Below are 16,889 nucleotides of genomic sequence, written 5' to 3'. Positions count from 1 at the left end.
CAAGTTTTTCACAAATTTTCATTTTCTGAACCCTATAGCGACTAAATTTCGTCGCAATAGGTTTGGCAGGATGGAGGGAAAATATCCGGCTTTGGGGAAATATGTGTAGCGACTAATATTCGTTTCGATAAAGAACATCATTTTTTTTCATTTTTATTAAGCTGAATGGGGGAGAAAAGTGAGAAAAAAGAAAAAAAAAACTATTTTTGTTAACCTATTGCGACTAAATATAGTTCCTACAGGTCCGGGCATTAATTTTTAATTTATTAAATAATAATACACCAAAAGCTACTGGCCATATCTGATTTTTGCAACTCCAGCAAACCCACTGGTAATTCCCTTCCTCTCATATGGCGATTTACGGCAAGAGACCACCGCCTTCACTCGTCGCTTGTAAGCCTAATCCCTCTTTTTCGTCATTTACATTCGTTTAGGGTGTAATTGTTCTCTCTATTTACAGATTTTTGGGGCTATTAGGGTTCGTCGAGCAAGTCCAGTGAGTTCAGTTGTAAGACGGCGACAACGGTGGCGGCCACGGTTCCTTTGGCCTCCGGTCTCTTCGTATCAAGCACATCTCTCTCTTTAGGCGTCAATTTCATTTTGTATGAGCTAATCTGCATCAGTTATTCGTTGTTCTGTATCAGCCATAGCAGTTTAATCGGCTTAAATAGTGCATCGTTTTACAAATATAAACAAATGAAACCCCTTATAAATTTGCATACTGTTGATTTATCACACAGATGAGCTTGCTCTACGATTCTAGATATGAATGAATTGTTTTGATTTGGAAATTGTGTTTCCCAAAATTGTTTTATTTTTATGTATTTTTCAGTGAGTTCAGTATGTAGATATGTTTTTTTAGGAATTTGTATTTAATTTTTTAGGAACCGTGGAACCCCGAAACCAACCCACCGGAACTCTGGAACTACCCCGCACAGTTTTTTTTTTTTTGTATTTCCCTTGTAACTGTAAGCTGTTTATTAACCTCGTACGTTAAGATTTTGGTTTGGAGGGTTACAAGTTTATTGTTCATAAACTTTAACCGGGTGATGATGAATCCCAACATTTGACATGTGTATGAGAGCCTTCATGTTAGTTGAGTACAACGAGAAGCATGAAACATGCTTTAAGTATATAATTATGAAGATCCCATACATCTAAGAATGGGGTATGCTAGTTTGTGAAATTTCTATTTGCTTGGTTTTTAAGTATATAGTTATGAAGATCCCGTACATCTAAGAATGGGGTATGCTAGTTTGTGAAATTTCTATTTGCTTGGTAGGTGTCGTGCAATGAGGCTACACTTAGTGAGTTATCATTGACATTAGACTATGGGGTATGGGGTGGGGGTTGGGCGTGGGTTGGGTACAAACGCCCAAGTCACCACCCCGGGTGGGCTTGGGTTTCGGCGTGGCCCCTTGGGCGGGTGTTTCAGCCCGGGCGTTGGGCGGGGCTACCCATATGACATGGCGGAACCTCATTGGCCAAGAGCACTAGCCCTTTGAAATTGGCTTTTTTTCCACGCCACCCCAGCCACGTGCCACCATACCCCTTTGAAATTGGCTTTTGGTCTTGGGTGCCCCATGCTCCACGTGTCGCACCATGCACCCAACCCACGCCCCACCATACCCCACGGTCTTACAGCCGATTTGATCGACTAATAGTTGTTCTAGGCCTCAAGTCTTCTTTTTATGTTGGCATATAGCGAGTGAAGAAGTTTATAGCTTTATTATATGTCACAAATTCTCTTGCTTTTATTTAAGATACGTACAACTTTACTGTATGAGAGTCATATAAGATGCATCCATTTCTCTTGGTTTGATATTTGTTGATGTTGTTGTTTGATGATGATGATGGTTGAAGTTTGGTTGTTGAAACAGGGGTATCACCTGGAGAAGGAACCGGTGCGAGTGTGCGACAATGTCGGATGATGATGATGATCAAGTGGACAGTGATGCGAATTTGTTTGATGGGATGGGTTGCAGTGCTGGATTGATCTCTATTGATCTTGCCAAACAGCTGAATATATATAGTTGAATGCTTAGAGGTAACATTTTGAGCTTCTGAGTTTAGCGATTTTTTTAATGCTTTAACAGTTGAATATGGTTATACCTTATATGCCAATGTTGATACCTCCCCTCAAAGAAAAAACTGACCCGACCCGAATTGAGCCACACACTTGCAGCATCTTGCTTTGCAACTATGGCAATCAGGGAGCTGCTCAAAACATCAACTTCTGTAAGTATTATTCGATGCCTACTCAATGGGCTGGTTGGGTAATAGTCATTTTGAGGATGTGTTGAAATAGGCGGGTCGAGTTTGACCAACAGACCCTAGATGTTGTTGAATTGTTTGACCCATCTGTCTTGTTCTTGTAGCTATTTGATTCTCAAGTTTCATAAGTACATGAGTTGAAATTTTCACATATTGCACATTAGGAGTTGCTTTTAACTAACATAAGAATTCGAAAAACCAATACAAAATCGTTGAAGCTTTTTACAAAAAAATCATTTATCAGGGCCAATTGCTAAAGCAAATTAATTAAAAAATCATTTAAATGATATCTGAACACAATATGGCAGATAACAAAAGTTCATTTATCAGGGCCAATTGCTAAAGCAAATGACCATTTTAGCCCTTTGCTACTGAAAAAGAATATATAAATATTTGATATATATATATATATATATATATATATATATACACTTATGAATTTACAACTTTCTTATCTCAAACTCTATTATAACAGGGAAAGTAACACCACCTTTAAGTGTTTTTGCCATCAAGTCTATAAGTCTAAATATCAAACACGTATCCAAGTAACATATTGAAATTATTACAAGGGTAGAAGAACATCATTTTTGAACAAGGACCAGCCTTCTGAAGTCTGAACTGGGTTTTTTAGATGCGATTTCCTTACCTGCTGGTTTACTATCCAAAGTTAGATCTATCTGGTCACATTTCTGATTACTTAGATTAATAGTTGTTGGTTGTCTTTTGGTCTTGTGCTTATATTTGCATGATAGAAGAGTTGCTTGGCAAAGGAATGTGAAGATGGATGTTGCTGATAGCCTGATACTACTTGGAAGCTAGATGAAGCTGGATTTTTGAAGACAGTAGATCTGTTTTTGTGTAGTGTAGAACTGTAGATTTTGCTTTTGTTTTGTTTTATACTTTTATGTATGGTTTAAGGCTTAGAGTTCATGTTTTGCACAAATGGAACATAAATGTTATTGAGTTTTGAACATAGTAATTATTTTGACCGCCTGCACGCCGCGAAGCGATCCCGCGGTTTAAATCCTAGTTAATATTAGAATTGAACAGAGTTTGCTTTATAATCTTTAGTTTATTTTCGATTTTACAGTTTCTTTTTTTATTATTTGGGAAACCTGGAAAAAATTAAAAAATCAAAAAAATATGAATTTTCCTTTCACCTATAGCGACGAAATTGGGTGGCTTTAGGGGACACATTAAAAAAAAAAACCATTAAAGCCGATTGTGAGAAATTTAGTCTCTACAGGTGAAAGCTCTAAAAAATATTAAAAACCTATAGCGACGAAATTTAGTCTCTATAGGTCAACCTATTGCGACGCCGTGTATGGCGACGAAAAAACAGCCTAATACGACCGAGCAATAGGAACGACCCTATTGCGATTAAATGTGGTCACTATAGCCTATCGCGGCGAAATTTAGTCGCGAAAAGGATATTTTGATTGGTGGCGAAAAGTCTTTTTTCTTGTCATGTGTGCCAATATGCACACCCTTCATTTTTAAGCTTTTACCTAACAATTGTCTAAGGCGCCAGACTCAAGTTCTGGTCTTCGGGAGAGGGCGTGGGTTCAAATCTTTAGATTTTTGATTCAGTCATCACTACTTTGATTGTTAAAAATTATTTTAAGCTATAATGTGTTTTGTTGGAAATAGAATCATAGTAACAACAAAGTTTTTCTCATTTGTTAAAGACAATGCATCTGACATTAAATGAGTGAAAATTAGGAAGATTTTTTTTGTCCTTAATTTTGAGCAAAAGTATAAACAAACCTAAAAATTGTATTTGTTAATTTTCTTTTTATATGTTACGTTAAATAACGTTTTAGTATGGATATTAATGCAAGTTTTTGATACTAATATAATCACGTTTTAATATAGATATTAATGCAAGTTTTTGATACTAATATGGTGTAGGTCCGGCTAGGAGGATCTAGTCGCCTAATCCTAGTATACAAACCACCCCGGTTGTGTGGAATCCAACCGAGATAGCAAACCGAGATAGAACACACAAATAAACCACACACAAGATTCACCGATTAACACCTCTGTATTAATACGTATGAAAGGTTAGTTACAAAGCAATGTTTACAAATGTATTATGTAAACTCTCTCAAAGTGTGTGTGTGTTCTCTCAACTTGTGTCCCTTTTATCTTGTGTCAAAGTCTTCTGTCTTGAGACTTGCATATTTATAGCAACAGACACCACGAAACGGAATGGATCTTGACGAATCACAACCTTGCACGACGAAACAGTAAAACAAGCGACGAAACAGGGACCTTTTCGACGAAACTGAGGTGTTTCGTCGACTTCCCTTATGTTTCGTAGACTATGGGCTTTGGCCCAACTGTTGAGGCCCAAGCTTTTGTTTCGCCAACTTGTTAGCCCAATGATGCTTGTGTTTCGCCGATACTTGAAGCCCAAAGCACTTGAATTGTTGATATGTTTAGCCCAAAGATTAAGTTCAAGTCCTTTTCACATCTTGGCTTGCTTAACTTGTTCTTTCACACGATGGAGGAAAACCGTGTTATTAACCAAGTCGGGTCGCGTCGAGTCGCGTCCACAAATCGTGTATCAACAAACTCCCCCTTGGACGCTACTCGCGAGATTTGCCTTTCATGTCTTCTATGTCGGAGGATCCTCAAAGTCTTCACGTCTTGAAAGCAGAAAGTGTATCAACAAACTCCCCGTTTCATGTAGGAAGTGTGTTGACAAACTCCCCCTTAACATATGCTCCCCCTTGAGTTATGCTCGTGAATGACTTGATCATTAGCGCTTGAGATCCTTGTGGTATTGATGATGGTCAACAGCAACTCGATCATCTTCATCATTTGAGTGCCTTCACGTCGTGTCTTCATTCCAAAGCTTGTCATCGACCATGTTCTCCTTGCCTTTAGAATCTGCACATGCAAGAAATCTAAACGCGTAATGAAAACAACTGCTTGGAATATAGTTAGTATGAACAAATGACACACGAATGACCATATTCCAATCAAACACCGTCCGACAGCTTGAAAGTTTTATAAATTTATCAATTTCAGTTTCTAACTTTCAAAAGCTTGCAAATTTCGACCGTTTATGAAGTTTTAGTCACTTTGGTTTTCGTTCAGGTTTCAGGTAACGAAGACTCAAGATCCAACATCGTACGATCGAAAATAAGATAGAAATAAAATCTTTTTGGCTTTTAGAAAGTTTATATTAAAACACACCTAAAATCTTTTTGGAATTTTTGAATAATTGAAATGTAAAGACTGAAAGCAGTAAATAAATATATACGGAGATGCATAAACTGAAAGCATTAAATAAATATTTACAGACATTCTTTTTGTGAGTTTCGAGGGTAAGAGAATCATATCAGTGTACGGTCACGCCAAAACACTCTTGTTGTTCAATTAGTTAATATTTAGATAAGCATCCTATAACAATTATCGGTATTGTTGTCCACATAAGCTCAAACTTATCAGATGTAATCATGGCGAGGGGATACATTAAAGTATGATTTAAACTTACTGACCGGTGTTCATCCACATCACGACACATTCCCGTATCAAGGTATGCACGAGAGTTCATCATACCGGTGAGTATACCGATTATTATCTGTTTGACCGTATATGATGTGAGATTCTCACTTATTTTGATTTGAAAACAAGCCCTATGTGATAGAATCACTTATTGATGAGGAACTTGATTTTCGATGCATGAGGGCACAGGAGCAAGTCCGTGAACAGGTCAGTACTTTCGTACAGCAGAGAGACGAACTTGACTCCCGGATAAATGTGATATATTATCACTTATTTTGTTTGGACATGTGATTGTTTATCACTTATTGAGGTCGAATGCAATATGTACACGTATGTATAATATCATGGAAGATCTAGACTTGCGTCCATGTTATTTTTCGGTAAAAGATACAACCATGTTACCAAGATGATAAGCAGCATAAAGACCGAATATCTCAGAACCTCGGCAATCTCTCAAACGAAATTTTGGCACTAAGACCATATGCTAATGAGTGGTTCCCACATGGTTTAAGTTTATATCACCCTGCACACTTTAAAATGATTGTGAGCCTACCGATACATCTTATATAGAGCTGCTTATGGTTTTTCAGTTTAGATTTAGAGAGGTTTGGACAGACCACTGATGTACTATCATTTTCTCTTTTGCGCGCCAGGAAACTCATTTTTGTTTTTCTATTGTTTTGTGTTTTTGAAATTTTTCGATGTTTTTGGATTTTCAAATTTGGATTTAGTCCCCCTAAAATCAACAAACTAAGATAAATTTAAAAGACACAAAGATATTTACAAAAAAAATGATTTTCCGATGTTGGTTTTACTCTTGCTTGACCTTAATGCCGTTTACCAATAATAAAAAGTCAAATCTTGATTTGTCAAATGCTTTGGTAAAAAGGTCGGCAAGTTGGTCATCGGTGTGGACCTTAACAACATCGATTAGCCTTTTATCAAAGCAATCACGTATGAAGTGATATTTGATTTCGATGTGTTTGGTCTTTGAATGCTGCACAGGATTTCTAGTGATCTGCAAGGCAGCAGAATTATCAACGTAAATAGGAGTAGTTAGGAATTCAAAACCGTAGTCGCGCAATTGCTGTTGGATCCACAGGACTTGGGAGCAACAACTTGAGGCAGCAATGTATTCAGCTTCGCATGTTGATGTAGCGACACACGTCTGCTTCTTGCACTGCCATGTGACTAGGCGATTTCCCAAAAACTGACATCTAGCCGTTGTGGATTTCCCGTCGATTTTGCATCCACCAAAATCAGAATCACTGAAAGCGATCAAATCAAAGTTATTATCCCTAGGGTACCATAGACCGGTGTCAGGGCAACCCTTCAAATAACGAAAAATCCTTTTTACAGCTGCAAGATGTGAGGCCTTCGGGTTGACTTGATATCTGGCAAGCAGGCACGTTGGGTACATTTTATCTGGTCTTGATGCTGTGAGGTACATAAGAGATCCGATCATCGCGCGGTAGTATGAGGGCTAACAGCTTCACCCTTCAAGTCTGGAGTAATTCCGTGATTTTGCTGCAATGGGGTACCGATGGGCGTTGCATCAAACATCTGGAACCGGCTCAAGATGTCACCAACATATTTAGTCTGATGGATGAATATCCCAGACTCGGTTTGTTGCACTTGTAGGCCCAAAAAGAAGGTCATTTCTCCCATAGCACTCATCTCGAATTTATCCTGCATAATGCGCTCGAAATTCCTACACAAAACATCATTAGTAGAACCGAAAATAATATCATCAACATATACCTGTACCAGTAGAAGATCTCCATCTTGTTCTTTGATGAAAAGAGGAACTTGTAGGTCCGGCTAGGAGGATCTAGTCGCCTAATCCTTGTATACAAACCACCCCGGTTGTGCGGAATCCAACCGAGATAGCAAACCGAGATAGAACAAACAAATAAACGACACACAAGATTCACCGATTAACACCTCTGTATTAATACCTATGAAAGGTCAGTTACAAAGCAATGTTTACAAATGTATTCTGTAAACTCTCTCAAAGTGTGTGTGTGTTCTCTCAACTCATGTCCCTTTTATCTTGTGTCAAAGTCTTATGTCTTGAGACTTGCATATTTATAGCAACATGTAGGTCCCATTTTTCCGGTGGATCGATAACGTAAACCTATTCTTGTTTATCACAAACACGGTAACGGGTGCGGAATCCCCGTGACGGTGCAAACCAAACAAAGTGTAAAATAAGAATACACGTAACCAAAAGATTCAATATCTATTGATTAGGGATGAGTACAACCACAAACATATACAAACAATGTTTTAACAGACTCTCACTAAGTCTCTCTGTGCTCATCAGTTTCACACAGAAACTGAGAGGGGTATTTATACTAGACAGACACAGTCCTTGACGAATCAGAAAAGGACTCGGCGAAACAACTTTTGGGCCAAACATTGGGCCTGAAGAAGCCCTACAGGTGACGAAACAGGGACAACCCAATACAAATTTGATGAAACACAATGTGTTTCGTCAAAGACTTAAATGTGCATGACTTTTTCACTTTATGACATCATCATGACATCACATGATGATGTCATGGTGATGTATCATGCGGGAAATGTCGCGGCTCTCCGTGCTTCGCGTGTCGAACTCTGGGCGCACGACGGAGGAATGTCGTGACGTCGGGCTTGAGCCGGACCTAACCGTGTCGAAACCAAGTTGAACCGAGCCGAGTCAAACCGAGCCGAGTCGCGTCCACACAAAGTGTATCAACAAACTCCCCCTTGGACGCTACTCGTGATGGTTCGTCTTCTGTGATTGTTCATCTTCTGTGTTTGTTCGTCTTCTGTGTCTTTCATGTCGGAGGATCTTCAAAGTCTTCACGCTTCGTAAGAAGAAAGTGTATCAACAAACTCCCCATTTCATGTAGGAAGTGTGTTAACAAACTCCCCCTTAGAATGAACTCTCCATTGAGTCATGCTCGTGAATCTTTTTACTTGTCAAATCTTCAGATCCTTGTGGTGTTGATAAAGGGTCATCGGCAACTCGATCATCTTTATCTTTTGAGTGCCTTCACGTCGTGTCTTCATTCCGAAGCTTGTCATCGAACATGTTCTCCTCGCCTTTAGCATCTGCACATGCAAGAAATCTAAACGCATAATGAGAACAACTGCTTGGAATATAGTTTCCATAAACAAACGACACATGTGAGATCAAATCTCAATCGAACACCTACCGACAACAGTTTGAAAGTTTAGAAAATATTCAGTCTTAATCCTTTAACTTTCAAAACTCGTTAACATCGACCATTTATGAAGGAGGAATTGTTTTCCGGCTTTCAATCAGGATTTTGGGTAGGATAGACTCGAGTTCCAACATCGGTCAATCAAAAATAAACTAGAAGCAAAATCTTTTTGGATTTTATAAAGTTTATATTAAAACACACCTAAAATCTTTTTGGAATTTTTCATTTTCCAAATGTAAAGACGGAAAACAATAAATAAATATATACAAAGATGCAGAAACGAAATACAGTAAATAAATATTTACAGACATTCTTTTTGCGAGTTTCGAGGGTAAGAGAATCATATCAGTGTACGGTCATGCCAAAACGCCCTTGTTGTTCTTTTAGTTAACATTTAGATAAGCATCCTATAACAATTATCGGTATTGTTGTCCACTTAAGCTCAACTTATCAGATGTAATCATGGCGAGGGGATACGTTAAGGTATGATTTATACTTACCGACCGGTGTTCATCCACACACGACACATTTCCGTATCAAGGTATGCACGAGAGTTCATCTTACCGGTGAGTATACTGATTATCATCTGTTTGACCGTATATGATGTGAGATTCTCACTTATTTTGATTTGAAAACAAGCCCTTTGTGATAGAATCACTTATTGATGAGGAACTTGATTTTCATATGCATGAGGGCACAGGAGCAAGTCCGTGAACAGGTCAGTACTTTCGTACAGCAGAGAGACGAACTTGACTCCCGGATAAATGTGATATATTATCACTTATTTGAGGGACATGTGATTGTTGATCACTTATTGAGGTCGAATGCAATATGTACACGTATGTATAGTATCATGGAAGATCTAGACTTGCGTCCCCATTTTTTTTTTTTTTTTGGTAAAAGATACAACGATGATACCTAGATGATAAGCAGCATAAAGACCGAATATCTCAGAACCTCGGCAATCTCTCAAACGAAATTTCGGTACTAAGACCATATGCCAATGAATGGTTCCCACCTAGTCTTCAGTCGATTAAGGTTTATATCACCCTGCACACTAAAAAATGATTGTGAGCCTACCGATACATCTTATATAGAGTTGCTTATCGTTTTTCATTTAAGGTTCAGTTTGAAGAGGTTTCGACAGACCACTGATGTACTATTATTTTCTCTTTTTCTCGCCAGGAAACTCATTTTTGATTTTCTGTTGTTTTTGTGTTTTTGAAATTTTTCGATGTTTTTGGATTTTTCAAATTTGGATTTACTCCCCCTAAAATCAACAAACTATGATAAATTAAGAAAATACAAACAAATATTTACAAAAATGATTTCCCGATGATGGTTAACTCATGTTTTACCTCAATTTCGTTTACCAAAATTAATTTTAATCAGAAATGATTTAATCGAATTTTGGAAAAATCCGTTGGCATGTCGGTAATCGGTGTGGACCATGACAACATTGACGAGTTTCATAGTGAAACAATCACGTGTGAGGTGATATTTAAGATCAACTTGTCTGGCCAAAGAGTGTTGTACGAGATAATAATTCATAAAGCAGCTTAAATATCGACAAGTATAGGAGAGATTAGAAATTCAAAACCGTATCCTGCATCTGCTTCGTGCATTGCCAGGAATGTGAGCGCTCTCCCAAACTGGATTTCAAAGTTGATATTTCAACTACTTCAATTAATCGAGAAATCTTTTTACAGCAACAAGATCAGAAACCTCCAGGTCCGGCTGGTCTTCCATATTGCACCAGCGAAGGTCTTTATCTTTCTCTTTCAGAAGTAGTGTGCGGTTGTTCAATCCATGCCAAGGCATCCGCACACCCGGTTGATTTGTTCAACGAACACATTTTCTTCAATCACACCGCGAAGAAATGTACACTGCACGTTCATCTTGTTGATTGTGAACTTCAGACGTGCTGCAGGTGCATACATTTTAATTTGAATCTATCCCGGGGACCCGATCAAAGCCTATAACAATCACACTTTGGTATGATTTTCATTTTGTCGAAGCTTCCAATTTCTTTCATCAGACATTTCTTCTTTTCTTTTTCTCTCCATCAAAGGCAACAATTTCTTCTGTCGCCTAGCTTGTGCAAGGACGCTCCACTATCAACAATCCTATAACTCTCGATAGTTCCTCCTGGAACTTCCTGCACACTCACTCAGAGATTAGATGGAGAGGGGGACCCAAGCCTTTACAGACTTAGGTCGCCCATGTTCATCGACGTAAGTTATCTCAACTTCTTGATGATCTAAAACTGATGATTCTCCCCCTGAAACTTTATCCGTTTTAGGTCTCCAAGCTTGTTTCCCTTGACCAGATTGTGTATTATGTACAATTTCTGGTTTTAATGGTTGTGACAAACTAGGTTTCCTTTTAACAGTTTTCGGTTTTAAAGCCTTTTCGATCACCTTTACATTTTTACGTCGTTGTTTTGTTTCTTGTTCTTTAATAGTGCGTTTATCATGTTTTGGAGAAACAGGACGACGTTGTGAGTGACCTTGTTCAGAGGGGGTTCTTTCAACAAAATTTGGTTTGGGCGAGTTTGTGCAGTCTTTAATGATGTGCCCAAACTTCCCACATTTGAAACAAGTTCTCCTTTCAACAAACTTAGGAGAATTTGATCGACGACCTAACGTAGAAGTTGCAGACCCAGAGGTACTAGCTTCACACCCGTTTGTGTGTTGGGTGTAATTGTTATCACTGTTACGTTTCAAAATGTTGACTTTTTGTACAAAATCGGTATTTGATTTATTTTCAAAAGTCTCCACTTTATCAGTACCTTTGGAGGCCACAAACTTAACGTCTTTTGCTTTCTTCTTGTAACGAGCTCCTTTAGATTCAACCTTAGCCTTTGGCTTTGGAGCTCGTTGCTGTTGTTTACCCTTAAAAGCAATTGGTTGTTGCTTTGTCGGTGATTTCTGTTTTCCAAATTGTTTTCTGATTTCAGCTTTTGGAATTGGGTCACATTGAGTTACAATGACTCCTGGAATTGTCTTTCCCAAAAACTTGTTTGTAGTATCTTCAAACACTTTGTCAATCAAAGATTGATTGACGTTTTTGATTGGAAAATCTTTGTCTGAATAAATTTTACTATCACCGACTAAAGTATACAACAAGTTATTGCTCTTAATAGCAGACACACATTCATTGTCATCCTTGACATTCTTGACAGGATGTATCACTTGCTTGGCAACTGGTTGCACGACAGGAGTAGGAGGATCACACAGAATATGATTCTCAATTGGAATTTCTACTCCTTTTGTCTCATCAAGTGATTCATCCTGGTCACTTACATTTGATTCATCATCTGAAGAATCATAGTCCTCAATGGTTGGAGGACTTTGATTTGAAGCACATGATGACTTTTCTTTGTTATTAGATGAGCCCTCCAATGAATTGTTCGGTTTGAACCCTAGGCCAGTAGTAACTTCCTCATAATCAAGAGGCACACTGGGTTCATACCGAGGCATATCCTCTTCATCGGGCATTTTGGTATAGTTGTGTCTCAAAGGGGGTGGACACGCCTTATACCCTACGCCTTTTCTTTTCCCTTTCAGTTTTTGAACGTCTATGATGTGATCGAGCACAAATCGGGAGTTAGAATAACTCTCCAACTTTTGCTTGATAGCATCATGCTCGCATTTGGCAATGGCTAACTCCCTTTTGGTTTCCTCAACAATGTTAATGTAGTCGTTAATACTAACTTGTTTATGATAAACAACTTTGTTCAATTCGAAAACACTTTTCTTTAGGGTTTCAATTACAGATTTAAAATCCTTTTCGTTTCTAGTTAATGCCATGTTTGCCTCTTTGCATTTAGACAATTCAATAACCAAACTTTGATTATGACTATGAACCGTTTCAGATTCACGTTTCAAATCAGCACATTTAACTTTCATATCAGCACAATCACTACAGATGCTAGGAGTTTCAGATTTTACCTGATTTGTAGAAGCTGTGACATTAGCCATAAAGGCAGTCTGAGAAGAGAAAGATCCATCTTCAATGAGAATCTTCTCCATTTCTTTCGATGTAGCATCAGCTTTCTTGATCAAGTCAGATTTTTGACTTTTTGTCACCTTGGCATCATCCGACAAACTATCAGTTTCAGAATCCATTCCCTCCTTGATGTCTGATTCTGAACTGTAATCACTCACACCTGAACCATCTTCATCAGTACTGCCACTATATCCTGAACTGTCATCATTTCCCGAAGATTCACCATCATTGACATTCTTGACAATTTCAGCGTAAAACGCAGTTCTTGTTTGATCACCGTTTCCCAACTGTATGGCCGGACCACAATCGACACTTGGATTGAATTGAGGTTGTGTTGTGGAAACTTGAGGTTGAGGTTGGGCTTGAGGAATGGAATTCATTAAATATGCGGCCATCGAAGAAGTCTGATGTGGAGGGGGTCGAGGTATGGAATTCGCTAAATATTCGGCCATCGAAGTCTGATTTTGAGCTGGTCGTGGGTCCGTACTCCAATCCCACAGACTTGTGCAACTCATGATTGTGTATAGAAGTGATTTTTTTTTAAATAACAAAGTGACAAAAATTAGATGTTTCGTCGACAATATGGTACACACAATTTAGAAGTATCGTTGACTAAGAGAAACACACAATTTAGATATTTCAAAAAGTAGTATTTTATCCTTTATCAATGTTGTTTATCTTCTGACACAAAGCCTTCCAATGGCCAATTTTGTCAAACTAACACCTTATCCTTACACATTGTCCAATTTTTCAACTAACACAAAGCTCTTAAAAAGATGTCAGCCAAGCACATGCAATTGTCTACTTCTAGGTGATAATGTCTCAACTTAATTGGACCTTTCAGTTGAATCAAACAACTGATCACATGGCCTAATGATGCAGCGTGTGAAACGAAAAAAATGAAGATTACACGTTGATTCTACGAATACCCGTGTAGCTCTTCCCAACCCCCAAATTGTAACCCCAAAGGCCACGGAATTTGAAGTGAAAAAAAACAGTTTTCTCAAAATTCAATTCTGATCTTCTCATTAGCTTTAGCAACATATAAATAAAGACTGAAATTCGAAACGGGCCTAAAAAAGATAAAGGGCCAAACACACGGCCTAAAACAAAAAGCCCAAAATAGTTCAAAAAACATAAAAATGCAAATAAGTAATAGAAATAAGCGTTTTTTGGCCCGGACGATGACCCAAACCGCCGTAGGCACGTCCCAAACGGACCCTCGTAGCCCAAGTTAGGGCCATTTTAGTGAAGGCCCTTTTCTTACGCGGTCTTGGGCCTCCAAGTACAAAATAGCCCGTTCCTCCACACTTGGGCCCACATCACCTAAGAATTCTATTTGACCTCCTCTAAGCACATGCAATTCACATGGCCTAAGAATTCTATTGGACCTCCTCTAAGCACATGCAAGAATTTTTTATTTATTTATTTATTTATTTATTTATTTTTTATTTGACGAAACAAAATTTTTAAATTTTGGTTGACGAAAAGGATTTCAGGGCTCAAGACACTTTTCGGCCCAACTTGGCTCCTTTGGGCTCCTTTGGGCTTTTAAGTTTACGAAAACAGAAGGCCACTTAATGTGAATCGGTGAAAAAAAAATATCCTTTTTGGCCCTTTTTTTTTTAATCTTGACGAAACTGATAATGTGTTAATGGGCTTTGATTGTTTGACGAAACAAAAAGGGAATACGGCTTTGACTTGGCTCCTTTGACGAAACAAAGTGATATTATATCATACGGCTTTGACTTGGCTCCTTTGACGAAACAAATCTTAATTTCCTTGCTTTATGCTTGACGAAACAAACAAGAGAAATATCCTTTTGAACCTTTTGACGAAACTGATTAAAGTGATGATGGGCTTTGACGAAATACAATGGAGGCCCAATCAATGTGTTTTGTCAATTTAATGAAAAAGGTTTCCTGTTTCGCCAAAATATTGATAGAGTTTTGTTTCGCCAAGGATTCTGTTTCTCTGTTTCGTTGTAAATCTGTTTCCCCAAAAAGTAACTGAGTTGGTGAAGACTTTTTCAAACCATCTTTTACTGACACAACAGTTCTGCTTTCGGCTAAGGACACGATGCTTTCACCAAACAAGTAAGGTTGTGATTATTTTAATCCTTTATCACAATTTCCCAATTAAAAATGTAAATCAATCTTTGGGGTGGAAAGACAAGTCTTACAAGCCTCAGTTTCCCAGGCATCAGCAGATAAAGTTCACGCTTGATCCGGAAACCAACACCGGTAGATACAAGCTAGTGGATGAGCCTGCAAGAGTGGTTGAAAAGATTCCTTTAATGCCGATGCAGCAGGACTTTCTTGAAGACATGCGTTTATGGTGTTATGATTCAGATACGCATGAAGCAGTGATCGTGTTCAACGATGACAAGAATTTTAGAATACTGGACCCGATGTGGCTGGTGAATATGTCGTCATGACATCACATGATGATGTCATGGTGATGTATCGTGCGGGAAATGTCGCGGCTCTCCGTGCTTCGCGTGTCGAACTCTGGGGCGCACGACGGAGGAATGTGGTGACGTCGGGCTTGAGCCGGACCTAACCGTGTCGAAACCAAGTTGAACCGAGCCGAGTCGAACCGAGCCGAGTCGCGTCCACACAAAGTGTATCAACACAACAGACACCACGAAACGGAATGGATCTTGACGAATCACAACCTTGCACGACGAAACAGTAAAACAAGCGACGAAACAGGGACCTTGTCGACGGAACTGATGTGTTTCGTCGACTTCCCTTATGTTTCGTAGACTATGGGCTTTGGCCCAACTGTTGAGGCCCAAGCTTTTGTTTCGTCAACTTGTTAGCCCAATGATGCTTGTGTTTTGCCGATACTTGAAGCCCAAAGCACTTGAATTGCTGATATGTTTAGCCCAAAGATTAAGTTCAAGTCCTTTTCACGTCTTGGCTTGCTTAACTTGTTCTTTCACACGATGGAGGAAAACCGTGTTATTAACCAAGTCGGGTCGCGTCGAGTCGCGTCCACAAATCGTGTATCAACATATGGTGCGACCAAAAATTGAATATTCTGTTTGATTAGAACTCCATCACACTCACATATATAAACAGTAGTTTTTCTTCTTGGTACCAGTGATTCACAACCCCTTGTTCTTTGTAAAAAAAAAATCCGGTTGGTTAACCTGTTATCAAATAATCGTTTCTGTGAATCAGTTAATTATATACTCGATTTGGTTAATCGTCCATGGTGCTAATTAAAAACAAAACCAGTCGGTTTCTGAGCCGAAAAAGAAAAACACTAATGAACCAGAGGTATCAAGTAGTCTGTATCAAGTAGTCTGAAGGCCATGAAACACTAAAGTCTCAATGGAGATTCCAAAGCAAATCATTTGAACTGTATACTATTGTTCTTGTATACAAGCAATTTATCGACCAATATACCTGGATTCTTATGTAAGCAACAACTATTGAATTTATTTATTTTTTATGAAACTTTCTGATTTAACTCACTGATAGAGGTAATAATGGCATTGGTTGTAGCAATTGGTATATGTTACACTACAGACATAATTTAATCGAATCATGTTACAAGCAAAAAAATCAAAAACTGATATTACGTTCAAATGGAAATGGTTTACATCTTTTATTGAGCATAACACCTACATATGTTTAATATGTTCTTTTGACAAGAAGTTCAATCAATTTCAGGACCTTCTGAACTTATACGGAGAGTATACATGGATGATAAGCAAGTTCTCAGAAATCAACCAGAGAGAAGTTCGTAGTTAAGGGTTCACTACTAAACAAACGAGTATCACCAACGAGAATTCGTGGGTGAAAATCCGTTGGCTATATGGGCAGGAGTAAACGAGTCATCTCTCCAGTGGTAATATGCACTTCT

The 16,889-nt window shown here is 38.5% G+C and overlaps 1 long non-coding RNA gene across 2 annotated transcripts; it reads left to right on the top strand.

Annotated features, from left to right (window-relative positions):
• The first annotated feature begins 266 nt into the window (after window positions 1-266).
• LOC110890560 lies at window positions 267-3,321 on the top strand. 2 transcript variants are annotated; one of them, XR_002564590.2, is made up of 5 exons: window positions 267-393; window positions 461-602; window positions 1,881-2,047; window positions 2,186-2,238; window positions 3,027-3,321. It is a non-coding gene; the product is annotated as an uncharacterized LOC110890560 (long non-coding RNA). The 2 variants fall into 2 exon arrangements; XR_004872444.1 differs by having other exon boundaries at window positions 1,881-2,238.
• Window positions 3,322-16,889: the final 13,568 nt, after the last annotated feature.

The sequence above is a fragment of the Helianthus annuus genome, chromosome 11 (assembly GCF_002127325.2).
Source record: "Helianthus annuus cultivar XRQ/B chromosome 11, HanXRQr2.0-SUNRISE, whole genome shotgun sequence".
Lineage (NCBI taxonomy): Eukaryota > Viridiplantae > Streptophyta > Magnoliopsida > Asterales > Asteraceae > Helianthus > Helianthus annuus.
The sequence above is the reverse complement of the archived record's forward strand: the minus strand, read 5'-3'. Positions and strand labels throughout refer to the sequence as shown.